This window comes from Lemur catta, chromosome 23 (assembly GCF_020740605.2).
Source record: "Lemur catta isolate mLemCat1 chromosome 23, mLemCat1.pri, whole genome shotgun sequence".
Taxonomy (NCBI): domain Eukaryota; kingdom Metazoa; phylum Chordata; class Mammalia; order Primates; family Lemuridae; genus Lemur; species Lemur catta.
Genome location: NC_059150.1, coordinates 9,352,570 through 9,371,223, shown reverse-complemented (window position 1 = coordinate 9,371,223; position 18,654 = coordinate 9,352,570). Strand labels below are relative to the sequence as shown.

General features: G+C 43.8%; 1 protein-coding gene and 1 pseudogene across 2 annotated transcripts in view; one reads left to right on the top strand and one right to left on the bottom strand.

Annotated features, from left to right (window-relative positions):
• C23H1orf74 (chromosome 23 C1orf74 homolog) overlaps positions 1-18,654 on the top strand; it is a 113,187-nt gene that overhangs the window by 27,222 nt on the left and 67,311 nt on the right. The window lies entirely within an intron of this gene.
• Positions 10,933-11,914, bottom strand: LOC123626860 (annotated as a pseudogene).

Genomic DNA, 18,654 nt, shown 5'->3' with positions numbered 1-18,654 from the left:
AGGTAGGAGGATTGCTTGAGGCCAGGAGTTCGAGACCAGCCTGAGCAAAAGCAAGACCCCGTCTCTACTAAAAATAGAAAAATTAGCCAGTCCGTGGTGGTGCTTGGCTATAGTACCAGCTACTTGGGAGGCTGGGGCAGGAGGATTGATTGAGGCCATAAATTCGAGACTGGCCTAAGCAACATATTGAGACCTTATCTGTACAAAAAAGAGAAAAATTAGCCAGGTGTGATGATATTCATCTATAGTCCCAGCTACCTGGGAAGCTGAGGCAGGAGGACTGCTTGAGCCCAGGAGTTTGAGGTTGCAGTGAGCTATGACACTGTTGCACTCTAGCCGGGGCAGCAGAGTTGAGACCCTGTCTCAAAAAAACAAAAATCAGAACAAGAATGCATTGAAAACAATGTTAATGGGTACGGCCAAGGAATGACTCAAGGAAAATTCATGACCTTAAACTTTTTCATTACTTAAATAAGGAAGATTAAAAATAAATTATCTCCAACTGCTTGTCTGGGCTATGAAAATAAAATATGGAAAAGATGTTCTAAAAATAAAGTAAAATAAAAAAATTACCTATTCATTTATTTTCAAACAAATTTCTAAAAAAATCATCAGAAAAACCAAGGAAAGGAGGTGAGAATTAAAAAAAGATAGGAGTAAACAACATAATAAATAATATAAACAATATTAATAAATAAATTCGGGAGCTTGTTCTTGCATGTGTACATATGGTGGGGGGGGGTTAGAAATATCAACAGAAAACAAAATCAATAAAATAAACTACCAGCTAGCTAAATCAATATTAAAAAGAGAAAAGCTATCTGTAAAAATTTAGGAATGACACAGAAAGTAACCACAATACTAAGGAAATTAAAATAATTTTAGAGTCATTTGCATAACTATGCTAATGATTTTGAAAATCTGGATAAAATGCATTTAAGAAAACTCAAATTTACCAAATTAGACTCAAGTAGAGAAACACAGTCTAATCGTCAGCCAGCCCCCACCCGAGGGCCCCTTCCTCTAGTCTGGCTTCGTGAAGGCAGGGTTTGAATCAGGCTGCTCTTAGCTGGGCACCTGGCGTTTACTGGCCAGCATTCTGTGCTTCTCCTCCTCATTTCCAGGTTCACTGGGAACTTGGCTCCCTTTGTTGATGGTCTTGTCCTAGAACCTCTGGACAGTGTCCTTGACCAATGCCGGGCCCTGCATGGGCCTCTATGAAGGGACGAATATGGGGTAAGCTACACCTCGCTTTTATAGCCCGGTTGCTTCACTTTCCATAAGACCACACCAGCATACATGGGATTATCAGACTCTATCGCAGAGTTTTTGCAACTAAAGGAAATTTTAGTTTTGAAAGGAAAAATTTTAAACCATATGCTAATAAGACTTCTCCAACACTCCAAGTGACAGCACTAAGTTAAGCACTTTACGGGGGTCCCCTCATGGGTGCTGCTAGTTCTAATCTTGCTTCCCTTTCCATTCTACTGGGTGACTCCCTACTTGTCTTTTGGGAAATGGCAACCGTATTACCCATAAGAATTGTTCTGGCCTTAGAATCCTCCCCTACACTCCCAACAATGTTTTCTCAGCAATGCATTCCTCAAGTCTAAGTTATTCATTCTAGAATAATGCCACGCTCTAATAGGATAGTCCATGGTGGCTTTGGTGCCTGACTTTTGGCAGAAGAGCTCAGGGTGGGCATAATTAAGTCTGTTCCCATTTAAGTTCTCCCCAATTAGTGACTTGCAGACAATCATCCTTAGTTTTCCAAGTGTCTAGGTGGTAAGTGTTTAATCAGATGTCCACGCAAACATCCCAAAGACACATACTCATTCTCAGAGGTGATACGGCCTAAACACAGGAGGAAGATAAACATTTCCTTAACTCCTACACTATGTTCTGAGAACAAAACAATTAATAAGGGTGCCTCGCTGCAGTGGAGTTATGACTTCATATTCATGGCAGGGCATTCTCTTCACTTCTGTGCTTGCTTTGTATCATCATGGTTGGCAGAGGGCCTTTTAACATCATAAAATCTCCAAGTTATGCTGTAAGAGACATTCAACGTTAGCAAGAGATTTACCTGTTGTATAGATGCTAAGAATCTGAAAGGCTTAACTCTAAAGCACAAATAACTGGGGGTCCATTCTTGTGGTCCAGCGTTGAGCAAAGGTCAAGTTGCTTTTTGTCCTAGGCTCATGAGAGATGGTCTCACTGTTTGACCTGGAAGGACCCTGACAGGGTGCAGCCTCAGGCCTGGAGGGAGTGGGGAGAGAGAGAGGAGCGTGTGCCTGTTAGAGAACAGACAGGTAGAAAAGGACAGAGTAAGGCAGACCTGAGAAAGGAGGGCCTCCCAGGCACCTATCTGTTTGGACCAACTGGACAAACGACCAGGTAACCTTCAGAGAGCTTTAGCTCCTCCCCTTTATCCTTCATTTCAGGTTCTGTCCCTTGGGGCCTGCCGGAATATCAAATAACACTAGTCCTGAGCCAAATGTCATAATGACTTGTCGCCTCCCTATGCAATGCCTCTTTCTAAACTTGAAAAATTACTGCTTTTTAGGGCTCAGTGGAGGCACCACCCTCCCCTCCCCAGTGTATGTGTCAGTTGTCTGTAAGTAGGACTCTGAGAACTCCTAGTTTTTGATTTAAAAACCACATTGATTATTTAAAAGATAAACTTATGTACATTACCGAGTCACCCAAAATCATCATTCAACAAACAGTAAAAATTATGGAGCTACAGTTAATTAAAATATATCCACTTCCTTTCCTTCACGTCTGTGTTGTTTTTTCTCCCAGCCCAGGGAGTCGGAACCACACACCGCCTTACGCTAAGAATTCTCAGAGCCTCCATGATAGTAACTGTCCTCACCAACACTCCAACACGGGAGAAGCTGGCTCTCTAATAAAATCAGGTTATTTAATAGCGTGATCCTCTTTCTGAAGCTGACAGTTTTCCTTGCTGGCTAAATTGTCGTCTCTTAGCACAGTCTTGGCTAAGGTATGCTAATTATTTCACAAATGGGCTCACATTGCAAACTGCTGAAATACCCTCTAGAGACTTTTCTATATAGTTTGTGCATTTCTACACGTACCTTTCCGATCCACTTTATATTCAGCATGATTCATCATCCACAATAAAGAATATTTAAATCAGTGCAATAAAATTCAACCCAAACTGACCTCACCAAACGTGCTGATGTATTAGGTTGCTGTCAGCCCCTCCGCAGAGAACACTCGAGGGGCTTACTTTGAAAACTAACCATGAAGGCAGATGGATGGAGAAATGGTTTGCAAAGCATTCAGATTTTCTTTTATTTTCTTTTTTCAGATTTATAAACATTTTAATGTAATAGCACTAAAAGATTTTTTTAAAATAAGAAAATAAGCATCTCAATCCTACCACCCATATGTAAGCTAGTTTCGTATTTTTCACATTACCTTCTATTTTTTGTCCGTATGCAAATGTTTTTTTACATATTTTAAGTGTAGTGAACATAGATTTTTGTAATACATAATTATGTGAATTATGTTTTTTCACGTGTTACTATATTACAAGTGTTTTTCATGTTTTTACATTTTTTTCATATTTTTTACCTTTTAGTATTGTCATAGCTTTTCCTAAAGTTAGTGTACTATAATCTGTTTAATAATTTCCTTGGTATTAAACAGTAGCCATATGACCTAGCATTGCTCAGGATAATTATTAACCATTGGCAAATACACGTAAATACAATTTAATACACATAATAAAACTGAAATATGTTATAATAATTTTCTGTAATTGCAATAATTAATGAAGAGCTGTGATAATTTTCAACTTTTTAACAAGATTACTTTGTCTGTCACACGTGTCACTGACTCCCCAAGGCTGTTGCGCACCCTGAAGCTGCCCTGAGGGACACAGGTTGGCAGGAACAACCGGGAAGTCAGACTGTCTGGATTTGAAGCCTGGCTTTACCCCTTACTGCTGCCTGTTTGAGCTTAGTAAATTATTTAACTGCTTAACATCTCAGTTTTCTCCTCTGTAAAGTGGCTATAATGGATAATACCTATTCTGTGGGATTATTTTAGGATTACAGAATACAACACTTGTAAAGCACTCATAAATGCTAGCTGTCAGTATTGTTTTAACAACACCTGCAATTTGGAGCATCTGTCTGGTGACTTATTAATAGTTGTGATGAAATGGACTCTCACTTGGATCTGCAGTTGTATGCAAATAGAGGATCTCAGTGCATTTTGTCTGATATAATTCTGTAAGTTTTTGAACTCACTCAACTGAGTTGATGAAGTTCTTTTAAGAATGTGTGCCACACTACTCCACATGGAAGACTAACAGTTGAAGTGGCTCATAGTGTTCCCCACAATCAGTGTCTTGTAGGCCATTTAATTTCTGTTTTAAATCAGACCAAAACAAATGTGTTCTGGGATAATGATAGGAATCATAATAGCACCTACCTCTTAGGGTCATTTTTGAGGATTTAAATGAGTTAATATTCATGCAATAGAATAGCTCCTGAACATAGTAAGTACTATGGAAGTGTTTGCTAATAAAATAAAGTAAAAATAAAATCATTCCCACTTGCTGAAACTCTTTTTAGTTTGCATGATATGACTCATCATTTTATTGCTGCAGAGATTATAGGGAGGAATTTAATTCTATATATATATATGGAGATTTTTGTCATTTCTAATTTTTAGCTTTTACAGATAATGCTGCAAATGAGCATCTTCATGCATGCATTTATTTCTTTTTCTTCTTTTATAATATTCCCTTTAGGATGAAATCCCTGGAGTGGGTTTGCTGGAGCAGTTGGGTGAAGAAGCAGTTTAGTTCTGACAAGGAAGTTCTGCAGGAAGTGGGTGGGGAGGAGTTGAGCTGGGTTTTAGGGCATTGTGGAGATGGCAAGGTCAGGAGAGCTGCCGAGAGGTGGGGGGCCCTCTCAGCAGCTGGAGGGCTCACTGTTGCTGGGTGTTAGCAGGGGGCAAAAACAGGGTGCTGTGAGGCAAAGGGAAATGGCTGGAGTCCAGTGAGGTGACTTTAGGTCCATCTACACCTCTCCCTTGAAATGCAAAGTTGTTTTGTCCCCATGAGAGTCCATTTCCTCTAAAGCCTTTCCCAGTATTAGGGTCTATGAGTTTTTTTATGAAATACCTTATATGTGCCAAAAATTGTTTTCAATACTAGAGATGCAACAATGAGTAGAATACAGTCAGTATCCTCCCTTAGCTACATACACATTAGACAACTTTAAGGTAAATTTAAAGTGTGATAAACTCATGTGCTGGACGAATACAGAAAATTACAGAGGCATGGGATATAGATGGGAGATCACCCATGAGCCTAGGGAGAGGGCCATGGTGGACAGGAAGAAAATTTTCCGGAGGAAGTAATGGATGGGCTGAGCCTTCTAGAATGAGCAGGAGTTACCCAGGCATTGGGGACAGTGGAGAGCGCTCTGGGCAGAGGAGACGGCATAGGCCACCCAACTGTGGCGATGGCAGAGTGCCTTCAGACCACCAGCAGTTCGGTGTCCCTGGGGGAACTAAAGCAAGGCAGGTGGCCTGAGATGTGGCTGGAGAGGTAGCCGAGGTCCTTGTACATCACTTTAAAGAGTTTGGGTTTTCTATGAACCATATTACCCAAGAATGGCTCTGGATATATGCCACCTTCCACTCGTAGCCAAGAATCTGTCCTGATTTCCCCGTATGTTGACATTTCTTTCCCCGTGAGGCTCAGAGCACCTTGTTTTTGAGGGTGAACACTAGCTGTCGCTGTTGAACAGGACGAGCTCCCCACAGCTCACGGCCAATGGTGTCTTGGGCTGCTAGGGCGGGCGGGGTTACCGGCAGCCTGAGTCCAGCCCTGCCTCCTCTGTTCACAGGACCCGAGCGGCGACTCACCTGCAGGTGTGCTCGTGGGGAGGTGGGTGGCCGCCCTGCAGCAGAACCGGGCCACCGTGTCAAGTGCGGCACCCCACCACATTCAGCCACTGGGTGGCGCTGCCACCCCTGACGGATAAAAGGGAGGGAGTCTTTATTTAGGACAGCGTTGCTGTTTAGTGGTGGGGCAGGGTGGCTTTTGCCTGCACTGTTACCTGCAGTGCAGGGTGTCACAGGACCGCTCAAGGACACTGTTTGAGGGAGACCCCAAGGCACACCACGCCAACAGTCCCTACTCAGGCTATGCTCCGCAGAGAGACGCCTGAGTGCTCTGCCATTTCTTGTGTCTATTAGGCCTTAGGTTAGGGGTGTTTTTGGCCTCTCCTCAGTTTCCACCCTCTGATTCTGGGTTATGCACGTACCAATGTGCCCTCCATATGGCTTATGTTTCCTGCCCTCCTTCCAAGAAACCCTGTCTTCAAAGCCTCCCCACCTCAACTGATATTCATCTCGTACTCTTCTATTTTTTTTAAAGCTTTTATTTTTGTTCAAAGCAACTTGTTTTTATCTTTAAGTCAATTGTGGAACTTTTCTAAGAATCCTTTTTGTGATATACAGTCATGCCCCGTGTAATGACGGTGGTCCCATATAGATTATAGTACCATGTTTTTACTTCCTTTTTCTATGTTTAGATACACACATACACAGTGAGTAGAATACAGTCAGTATCTTCCCTTAGCTACACACACATTAGACAACTTTAAGGTAAATTTACAAATGCCTGAAGTATTCAGGACAGTAACGTGCTGTTAAGATTTGTACCCTGGGAGCAATAAGCTGTACCATACAGCCTAGGTGTGTAGTAGGCTACACCATCTAGGTTTGCGGAAGATCATCATACACTCTAGTCTATGATGTTCTCACAACTTCAAAGTCGCCTAATGTATCCCCATTGTTAAGCAGTGTACGACTGCACATATACATAGTGAAATGATTACTACAGTCAAGCAAACCAACATATCCATCATCTCACAGAATTACCTTTCTTATGTGGTAAAAGTACCTACAGTCTACTCTCTTATCAAATTTCCAGTATACAAGGCAATACTATTAACCATAGTCCTCATGCTGTTTGAGGAGTTAAAGATATGGCATTCTAGTATATTGATTATTTAAGTTAAAGGAACTTAAAAAAGCAGCAAGTGCAAGAAGATCACTCTGGCCTTCAAGCTGTTTCTTCAAAGAAGAAGATGAAATTCCCATGTGAGAGATGTCCTCCTCATACTAGAAAAAAAACAACATTCCTATCAAGGATGGGAAGTTGAGGCCAAGAGAAATCTGTACAAATAACCGTTGTTAAATTAACTCTTCCTAGTTGCTTTTCTGCTCAATTAAATACCATCGCCTAAGCCCCTTGCCTTATTACATTTTCAGTTTACTATTCTTTGTCAAATTCGGTATACAAGTAACTGACGCTAACTGCTTCTTCGGGTCTTTATTTCCTTATGAGTTCTCCTACGCCACAAAGAATTTGTATTAAATACATTTGAATGTTTTCTCTTGTTGATCTGTCTTATGTCAATTTCATTCTTGGGCCCAGCTGGGACCCTTAGAGGACAGGTGGGGTTTTGCCACGTCTATCCTGTATTATATCTCAAAGCTCATTTATCCTACGTAACTGAAACTTTGTGTCCTTTGACCTCTATCTCCCCATGCCCTGCCAACTCAACCACCTTTCTACTTTCTGTTTCTATGTATTCGAGTCTGTTCTTTTGTAAAGATTCTATATATAGGTGAGATCATGCAATATCTTTCTTTCTGTGCGTGTCTTATTTTACTTAGCATAATGTCCCCTAAGCTGAATACACACCCTGTGTATGTGTGGGGTGTGTGTGTGTGTGTGTGTGTGTATATATATACGTAAAACAATTTTATTCACCTGCCAGTAGACACTTTGGTTGTTCCCATATCTTGGCTATCATGAATAATGCTGTGATGAACATGGGGGTGCAGATATTTTTAGGAGGTTGAGATTTCATTTCCTTTGGGTATATACTCAGCAGAGGGACTGCTGAGTCACATATGGTGGTTCTATTTTTAATTTCTTTAGAAACCTCCATATTTATTGTTTTTCACAGTCACTGAACCAGTCTACACTCCCACCAACAGTGTACAAAGGTTTCCTTTTCTCCACACCCTTGCCAACACTTGTTATCACTTGTTTTTTTGATAATAGCTGTTCTAGCCTATGTGAAGGGATATCTCATTGTAGTTTTGATTTGTATTTCCCTAATGATTAATGATGTTGAGGACCTTTTCACATACCTATTGGCCATTTTTGTCTTCTTTGGGAAATGTCTATTGAGGATCTTTGCCCATTTTTTGATCTGATTATTTGTCTTTTTGCTATTGAGTGGTGTGTGTTCCTTATATATTTTGGGTATTAACCCCTTATCTGATATATAGTTTGCAAATATTTTCTCCTGATCCATTGGCTGACATTTCATTTTGTGGATTTTTTCCTCATGTTGTATACCTCAGATATATACAAGAAAAGGAAAAATATCAATCCATGCCAAAAGGCAAGAAAAGCACAGTCAGAAGAGATAAAGAAATCACCAGAACCAAATTCCAATATGACACAGATATTGGAATTATCAGCCAGGGAATTTAACAATAACTACTATGTTAACGAATCTAAAGGAAAAATAGACCATATACAAGACCAGATGGATAATGTCAACATAGAGGTGGAAACTCAAAGAGGGAATCAAAAGGAAATGCTAGATACCAAAAACACAGCAACAAACAAATCCCTTTGATGGGATCATCAATAGATCCAACAGTGCTGAGGAAAAAGAATCAGTGAAACTGAAGATTAATCAACAGAAATTACCCAAAATAAAACACAAAGGGCGTGGGAAACAATAGCAGAACATCCAAGGACTGTGGTAAAATATCAAGCAATTTATCATACATGTAATTGGAATACAAAGAGGAGATGAAAGAGAGAACAGGGTAGAAGACAAATTTGAGAAAATAATTCCCCCAAAGTAAAAAATCAGTGGTTGTCAAGGATTAGGGGAGAGGGAGGGATGAATAGGTTGAGTACGGAGGAGTTTTAGAACTGTATGATAGTACAGTTGTGGATATATGTCAATATACATTTGTCCAAACCCATAGAATGTATGGCACTAAGAATGAACCGTAATGTGAATTATGGACTTTAGGTGATAATGAAGTGTCAATGTTGCTTCGTCAGTTGTGACAAATGTACCACTCTGGAGAAGGAGGTTGATGGTTGGGGAGATTATGCATGTGTGGGGGCAAGGGGTATATGGGAACTCTCTGTGTTTTCTGCTCAGTTTTGCTGTGAACCTAAAACTGCTCTAAAAAATAAAGTCTATTGAACAACAAGAATCCATTCCCCCCCACCCCCTTTCTACTTGTGGCATTACCTTTTGCTCTAGGTCCATTTCCTCATCCCATGTGTTCTGGATCTGTGTAGACTTATTTCTGCTCCTCCTGGCTTTTTGGCCTGGTCACTGGGGCTCTAAGTCCTATTTTACCTTTTGAAAAAATTCTCTCTTTTCTCATCTGCCTCATCTTTTCACATTTGGCCTGTTCCCATCCCCACCCCCTGCTCTACCCACCTTTTAAAAAATGAGAGCACTTAGGTTAAGAATTGCTGAGAAGGAGTTGAATCTAGCATGTTAGGGATACCCTGATTCTTTTGACATTCTTCATGAACTGGTGACCCCCTAAGGGTGGGATGGAGATGTAGGGGTGTTGGGGTGGGCAGCGAGATGTTGAGATGGAGGCAGAGTTGCTGGAGACTTTGTAGAACTTCATGAACACCTACATGAGAGTAGCCAATATGTTTTTCTTTTCCCTTAATGCTGCAAATTGGTTTGGTTTCATATCTCCCTTGAGAAATTAACAGATGCTTTTGGAACTTGATTAGCATATGTGTCCCAGGGAATGAAGGAAAATGTGGGCTCTTAGAAAATTTCCTGGACAGCAGGCAATGCCAGAAGGGGTGGTGAGTTCTATAGTACAGTACCCTAAGAGGGGAAAGGGAACTCACCCTAGCCAAGGGAAGGTTTGTCTCATAACTCAGGTCCCAAAAAACTGGTTAGAAACATAACATATGCTGATTTCTTTCTCTAATGCAACTTTAGAGCCTTGGTCACCAAAAGGGACATGTAGGAGGAACTACTAGAATATGGAAAGAAAATATTGGAATTTCTATTTATTTTATTTTTTAAAAAGTTTTATTTTTGTTTCACCTGATAAACATACATAGTTATATAATTTTACTTAGTAAACTTTTCACACCTTAGGATCCAAAAACTTGGCCAAACTTGAACTTGAGAGAGAAGTAAAATTTTCTACCTGGCTCTAGAAAGAGTAATTTGATAGAGGAGGGATACCATTTCTCCAGTTTCCACCTCTAGGGTAGTTTTCTGTATATAGAAAAGAATGGAGCTTAAAATTGTTATGTGATGACAATTTTATTTAAAAACTTATGAGAATATCTTTCCCTAAATTAATATGGCAGTTTCTTGATTGAAGAATTATACTTTTAATTTTCCTGGCTGCCTTCCTAGGAACAAGTGTATATTTTTAGTACAGTCGACTTTTATTTTTCCATTGCATCTGAGTTTAAAAATATTTGCATTGTAACAGTTCTCCGTATTTCATAGTAAAATAGTTTCAGTCATTTTCTACCATAAATGAGGCAGACTCCAAAACAAAACAGTCTTTTAGAATCTATTCAAGCCATCAGCATCAGCCATTACTTGCAATGGTTAGTAAGAGCAGCCGAATAGAACCACAAATATATTTGTCAATGCTTGGAGCCTACTAATAGCATGTATACGTTAGCTAGATATGTGGTAACTCCAGGGAAGTGCTCAAAAGAGGCAGCCTGTGTGGCCCTGAGGTGTAGCTATCTTTCACCATGAGATCAGCCAGTCACGATCTGTCCCTTTGTTTACTACGAATTGTGCCTTCCCCTCGAAGAGGCCAGAGCCTAGGTCATGGGCCCACATCGAGAGCAGGCTGCACCCCAGCCTGCCCATTCCCACTCGGTCTGGCAGAGAGCACACCTGTGGATGATTTTGTGAAAAGTACAACAGAAGTCTCAGTTCCAGTAGGCAGAGACAATGGGACCGATAACTGAATTGGCCTGTGACAGGAGAATGGCCACGTTCACTGCCCAGTTGGGCTTACCTTTAGCCCACGCTGGCTGAAAAAGAGTGACACAGTTGATGACACGCACTGGTAGCTGGCACAGAACAGCATCACCACGATCATGGCCAGCGACTTGGCTGGGCGGATCTCCTGCTGGAGAGTGGCCCTTGATTAGCATATTGGTGAGCTGAGAGTGCCTGCAGGCCACCGTGAAGGAGATCACCAGCACTGTGAGCAGTGGGGGCAGCACGCACCCAGAGACACTGAAATATAGCGTGTAGCTCATGGGGACCACATCCTCACACTTCACGGGGCAGCAGCTTCCATTTGTGCTTCCGTCCCAGGGCTCCGTACGATTGTTGGTGGCACTGTCTTTCCTGTTTCACCCCAGGGATGGAGTCAATCTGATGGCAAGGACCCAGAGGACAGCAATGACTCTTCTTGCTCAGGCCTCAGTGACCAAACTTTTATACCTGAGCAGGACGTGGATGGCCAGATAGCTGTGGACAGCCACGGCCGGGAGGCTGAAGAGGGAGCTGCGTGTGAGCCTGAGCACCATGCAGGTGAGCAAGAGGCAGCTGTGGCAGTCAGGGCAGAAGCCCAGGCCGATGGAGATGGCAAAGGGGCAGGCGGACAGGCCCATGGCCACGTCAGCCGCCGCTGGGGACACCAGGAAGTAGTTGGTGGGCGTGTGCAGTGTGCACGACATGCCCACTGAGGCACACACCAGCACGCCACCTTGCTGGGTGGTGATAGCCAGCTCTAGTGCCTCACGCAGTGTGCCCTGTGCCTCCAACACATGGCTTGGCCGCCGGGCTGTGGACATCACCTACCGGGGCCATGCTGGGCACTGGGTAGCCAGTGAGTCTCCACCAGGCATGGCCAGAGTGCCGAGACTGAGTCTCCACCAGCTGTGTCTATGTATTTTTAGCTTGTCTTTTTAAGATTTCTATTTCTGCATATGTTTTCTGTTAGTAACTAGTATATGCATATGTCATATAAATAGTAACTATTTATCTTGTAGAAGTACATATGCTTAATCATTTTTTAATAGTGAAGTATGTGATCAAAAGTTGCGGAGACCACTGCTCTGGAGAATCTCGGATCCCCTGCTTTGGAGTTTGCCGTGGACTGTGCTGTGGGGTGGGTCTGGCATGCTGGCCCAGAGCGGTCCGGCCAAGGAGAAAGGTCCAGTCTGTGTGCAGAACAGTAGCACAGAGGCTCTGGGGAAAGACCTGGTCGTGAGGGGCCACTTAACTGTCCTCGAGAAGGAGCTCTCTGGAACAGCAGCTGGGATGCCTGTCCCCTGTGTCTCAGGGCCCCTCCTACTGATATCTAGGCCCTTCGATCACATTCTTTACTGAGGAGAGGGAAGAACGCTTTCTTAAGGGGAAATCTGATGGCATAGGGGGCCTAGGATCCCCCCGGCATGGGAGAGCCGTGACCGGTTAGGAGCTTGTGAGGGTCGGAGGAGTGGGTGCTGTCAGCATGGTAGAGCCTGAGAGCTTAGGAATCCATCCTTCCACTCTGGCTGTGCCTCCTGCTTCTGGGGTGATTGACCCTGTGACAAACACTACTGAAGCCTAACAGAACCCCAGTGTCGTTTGGGGTGGCAGTGTGCTCAGCTGAAAACTCTATTTCTCAGCCTCTCCGCTCCCCTTGCCAGGGTCAAATTCAGCTGGTGCTCACCTTTTGTCCTTCACTTTCCTCTTTCTCTTGTCTGAAACGCCGAGTGATGCTGAAGGCGGGGCAGCTGTGCTGTGACCACACAGCGGCAAGGAGGAGGATGGATAGCTGTGTGGAAAGGCAGGAGGAGCCCGGGTCCCTGAAGGCCCTGGTCTGCCCCACCCAGACTTTCTGTTACGAGAGGAAAATAAATCTCTGCTTGATCCGGCCACTGTCAGACAGTTGGGGGCTTTCTGTTACTCCCAGGGGAAGGCGGTGCTGACAAACATAACTGTCATCACTGCAGGGCTCTCTGACATTTGGGTCTAGGCTGTTGGCTTCATGCAAAGTGAAGAGTGTTGAGTGCCCTGTGTCTTTAGGAGCCCTTGTTTCCTCCCTTTCCCTGGCAATGGTGGAAAAAAGATGTCTAGTCATTCTGCTAGTCAGCTTGGCTGTGCTTGCTGACAGAAAAAAAAAAAAATGCCAATTTGACTCATGTTATCAGACTTTGACTTCAAGTCCTGGAGGGAGAGAGAGGCAGTGAACTATGTCCTCAAGAATAACTAATTCTATCAAGTCATGGTGACCAAGTCATGGTGATGTGCTGGAGCCAGTGACACAGGCTTGAGAGAGCTGAAGGTTCCATCTCTTGCTAATCCATGTGCATGTTGGTGGTTTGAAATTGGTCGTGGTGAGAGTGTGTACATCATGGATATGGGCTAATGTTACAAATCAGCAACTCAAGGCTCCCCCTCACCCTTTTTCTGGAGAGCTAGGTGAAACATTTACAAGATCTGGAAAAGACCAAAAGCTTAGTTTAATATTAACTGATACATATTGGCTCGTAGCTTTCATATCTTCTCTTGCTCCCCCGTGTTGCCAAATGAGCCATAAGTGAGCGGAATCCGGGAAAGGCTGCTTTATACTGAACACAGGCTGAAATCTGACTATGTGTTTGGGCCCCGGGAGAACCCTTAAACGTTCAGACCGAAGACAAAACTAATTTTAACTTGCCTTTGGCTCAGCATTTGTCATGTGATCATGCTCCTGTCTCAGCATTCATCTCCTCACCTCCTAATCAGCCCTCCCGGCCCCGTCCTGTTGGCAATCTGCAGGGCCTTGGCTCTCGCATGCCTGGCTTCTTGCTCTGTTGTGTCACCCTTAGAAACCCCTGACTCTGAGTCTGGCACAACAGTCTGTCAGTTGCACCCAGGCACCTCATAATCTTCTCTGCCTCAGCACCTGGGTGCCAGCGACTCCTCTGGGTGCCAGGGGTACAGTGAACTAAACAGACAAAATCCTGCCCTCTGGAAGGCAACATCCTAGCCGGAGGCCTGTGGCAGGAGGTATCATGCCCTCCTTGACACTCCTCCATCAGCAGGTGGGATCTGTGTTCCCTTCCCTTGAAATGGGATGGGTCTTCAGATCTGCTTTGACCAAAAATGTGTGGTCAGTCCTTAAAGGCAATATAGCTTCTGCCTGGCTCTTTCTCTTGGGATACTTTCTGTTGGATCCCTGAGGCCTTCTAAGAAGTCTGGCAACCCGAAAGCTGCCATTCAAAGGCACCAGGTGGAGAAACCATGCACAGATAGAGAGATGCCCATGGTGCTCTGCCTGCTCCAGGTGCTCAAGGTGCCCTTCCTGCTCCTGGTGCACAAAGTGCCCTGCCTGTTCTAGGTGTCCAAAGTGTCCAGCCTGGTCCAGGTGCCCAAGATTTACTGCCCGTTCCAGACGCCCAAGGTGCCCTACTTATTCCAGGCCCCAGCTGTACAGGTCTCTCCAGCACAGGCACAAGACACGTGCACAGTAGAGCTTCCAGGTGATTCCACCTTTGAGCCACCCCAACTTTGCTGAGTGGAGCAGAAATTAACTATCCCTGCTGAGCCCTGCTCAGATTACAGATTTGTGAGTGAAGCAAATATTGTTTTATTTATTAAGCCACTGAGTTTTCAGATGAGTTGTTACGTAACCATAGCAACTGGAATAGGGACAGACAATAAACAAGATAAATGAGCAACAACATACACGCTGTTAAGTGCTAAGGAGAAAAAAAAAGCAGGGAAGGGACATATACCATTTCAGGGTGGGTTTGAAATTTTATTTAGGGTGGCTACGGAAGGCTTCATTGAGGAGGCAACTTTTGAGTGGAGATCTGCATGAGTAAGCCAGCTGGCTGTGTGGGCCATTCCAGGCACAGAGAAGGGACGCCTGTTTGGCATGCTCCAGGAATAGGTGGGAGGCCAGTGTAGCTGGGGACGGGCAGGGAGAAGAGTAGAGATGAGCTAATGAGATCCAGATCATGTAGGATTTGTAGTCTCGGTAAGGACTTTTAGCCTTTACTCTGAATGAGATGGGACCATTATGGGTTTTGAGGGAGGTGTGACAGGATTCTGTTTTAATCAGATCACATTTGTGTGTCAGGATTCCTAGAAGTGAAATTCTGAGTCAGGGATATGTACCCCTTGACTTGTCTTTGTTGGTAGCTCAAGGTTATGACATGACTGCCTGTATTGGCTTCCTAGGGCTACCATAACAAAGGACCACAAACTGGGTGGCTGAAAACAATAGAAATTTATAGAAGACTGGAATCAAGTTGTGGGGAGGGCCACACTCCCTCTGAAACCCATTGGGGAGAGTCCTTCCTTGCCTCTTCTTAGCTTCGAGTGGACGTTGTCAATCCGTGGTGTTCTCTGGCCTGCAGCTGCAGCCCTGGACTCTCCGCCTCTGTCATCCCATGGTGTTGTCCCTGTGGCTGCCTTCTTACAATGACACTGGCCATATTGCCCACTCTAATCCAGCGTGACCTCATCTTAACCTAACTCATTATATTTGGAATGAGTGACCTATTTCCAAATAAGATCATGTTCTGAGGTACTAGGGATTAGGACATCAATATATCTTTTTTGGGGGAGGAATGCAGTTCAGCCCACAGCCCTGCCATTTTAAGAGCCACAGGTCTATTCCCCAGAAGAAAGCCATTCCTAAATTTTTCAGGTCTTAGAATAGAGCCTTATGTTGGTTAGCCCTCCTGTTCCATACCCCCCCCTTCCCATTCCATACACCTCTTCATTCCATGTATATATATATATATATATATGTATATATATATATGTACACATAAATTTTAAACATAAATGGAATTATATTACACATATTTGTAAGCAACTTGTTTTATGTACTTTATGCCGTGGAGTTCCTTCTGTGTGAGTACATATAAATCGATTTGATCCCTTGTTATCATGATGTAATGATTACATAATATCCATGTCCTATAATTTAAACATTTTCCTATGAGTAGACATCGAGGTTGTTTTCAATTTTTTTGTCTACTATAAATGTAATATTTGGGGAAATTTTTATTTTCCTAACAGTCTGTACAATAATTCCTTTGAGGGAAGAGACTATTTTTGTTAAAAAAGATATTGCTGTGTAGCCTCAAGCTAGAGTCAGAATCAACTGTGCATAATAAATGAGGGAGAAGAAGGAGGGTGGAGGCTGGACTCTCTGGGGGTCAGAGTTAGGTAAGAGGTGAAGCCTGGAGGAAGCATTTGAGAGATACATGGGCAAGTGGAATCTTTTGAGTTAAATGATGTGCACAACGAATGCACACCCAGTCTTCTCCCCTCTGAAATACTGGGAAAATGTTCCATTGCTCACTTATACAGTCAGTGAGAGTGGAATTACTTTTGGAATATACAGAGATGCTGAATTTTTATGTTAATGTGGGTGAGAAGTGAGTGAGACACATCTGGATTCCACATATGATGTGAAAATGGACATCCTCATACATTTTTTTGAGCTCATGATAAAGTGAGCTAGGAAGGCTCGGTTCTTTTAAGTGAAACTTTTCCAATGACAAGGGCCTTTGTATGGCTGGTACCACTGAAATTGGAGATTGGCTCCAGCTGCTGGAACACCTGCCACTCCTGAGTGATGGGGGCAGATATCTAAGGGGCAGGGGAGCCCGGTTCAGAACTGGTTGAGGGCCCTGGGGAAGGGCTTGTTGAATGCTGGCTCCCTTAAAGGACCATTAAAACAACTTGTTGATAAGGCAGAGCTGAGTTCATTGCTCACCCAGGTGATGGACGATACCACCTTGATGGAGTCATAGTAGCCTCTCAGAGTGGAAAGGGCAAAACCAGGGTGTTTATCAGGTATTGGAGTCTATTTTAAGGTGGGGCTTTGGTGTGGTGGCTTGGTTAGGATTGGGTAAGGGTCATGGTGACATAGTTTGAGATTGACAAGCACAGTGAAGCCAGCATTTTGAAGTGAGGGTTCCAAAGAGTCTCAAAGAGTAAGTCATTTGATGCTATCTATTGAAAAGTCAAACCCTTTTAAATGGGTTTGCAATGATTATCTTCCTGAACAAGAGTTTCTTGGAAGAGTAAAGTCATGCTCATAAACAGAATGGAATTTTAATGTCATGTTAGTGCAGATAATAAGCGATGTGGGTGGAGATGGTTTCAGTTCTCAGACCTACTTTTTGGGATCTTCCCCACCCCCACCTTTTTTTTTTTTTTTTTTGAGACAGACTCTCACTTTGTCGCCCAGGCTAGAGTGCAATGGTGTCATCGTAGCTCACTGAAACCTCAAACTCCTGGGCTCAAGCGATCCTCCTGCCCCAGCCTCCTGAGCAGCTGGGACTACAGGCATGAGCCACCACACCCAGATCTTCCCCCTTTGGATTCTGAGGAAAGCCTCATTTAGAAAGAGATTTAACCTCTCCCCAAACAAATGCTAACTAAGTTTTAATATTGTCTCCACCCTTCAGTAAAGGAATTACTGTACTCCCTATCCTCACTGTGAAGGGGGAGACTCATTTCTACAAGAGCCTGAGTGAGGGGTGTTAATCTGATTGGTCAGAAACTGAGACATCTGTTAGACCACATTCTACTCGTGTGGGTGTGTCTCAGGTCAGAAACCGGACTTTATGTTTTTGCCTATTTTCTCACACACAGATGCAGGCAGGTCTCTCCTGCTCCTCCGCTCTGAGCACAGGTGGAGAAGGCCCTCTTTCTAAGAAAAGTCCAGCTGCATTCACACTCTCAGATCCAGCTCCTCGTCCATGTGGTGGGTAGGCTCAGTAAACTCCCATTTGCTCTGCTGCCCAGCCATTTAGATTCAGAGGTGGGAAAAGGAAATTTCCCCCGGGCTTCCAGGCCCACAGCCCATGTCCCAGCGTTGCTCACTGTGGAAGCTCTACGTTTGGGAGTATTAGGTTCCTGCCGGATGTACTCCATCTGTCCCTCCAGAACACTCTCTACCCTTTGCCGTCCGCTCTGTGCATGGGGAAGTTGACCCATATGGTCTGTACCAATCTGCTCCCTTGCTTGACTGAAGCAGCTGATGTGAAGCACTGGCCAGAGGTTAGAGCGTGGGAAGAGAGTAAGGCTGGGGTGTGTGTTCCCCTAGATCCCTCCTTCATGGTCCTTGGAGGGCTGGCTGCATCCCTTAGCTGAATATCACAGCTCCTGCCATGTGGCTCTTTCCAAGCAGGTCTTTCCATCTCTGGGTTCTTGTAACAGGTCTCTCCTCTTATCCCTGTGGGCGTTAGGGTAGAAACAGTTGCAACTACCCCTGAGATACTACACTGTCTCTTGTGATTTCCCCATGCCTTGCCCACACTTTTGTAAATAATCCTCTTTTTATTAAACTCTACCAAAATTACCCAATTTGAGGGTGCTATCTCTTACCTGTTGAGCCCTGACCAGTATAGGGCTTTGCTGAGTTGTTGATATACCCGTTTTGTTTCCCATTTGATCACAGTCAAGGGATACCTAGCAAGTGTTTGATAAATACTTGTTGAGTGAGTAAATGTCTAAATAAGTGAGTGGCAGGATTTGAACTCCAACTCCTCCTCTCCAAACTCCCAATATCCAGTTTAGTGTTCACAGGTAAAGT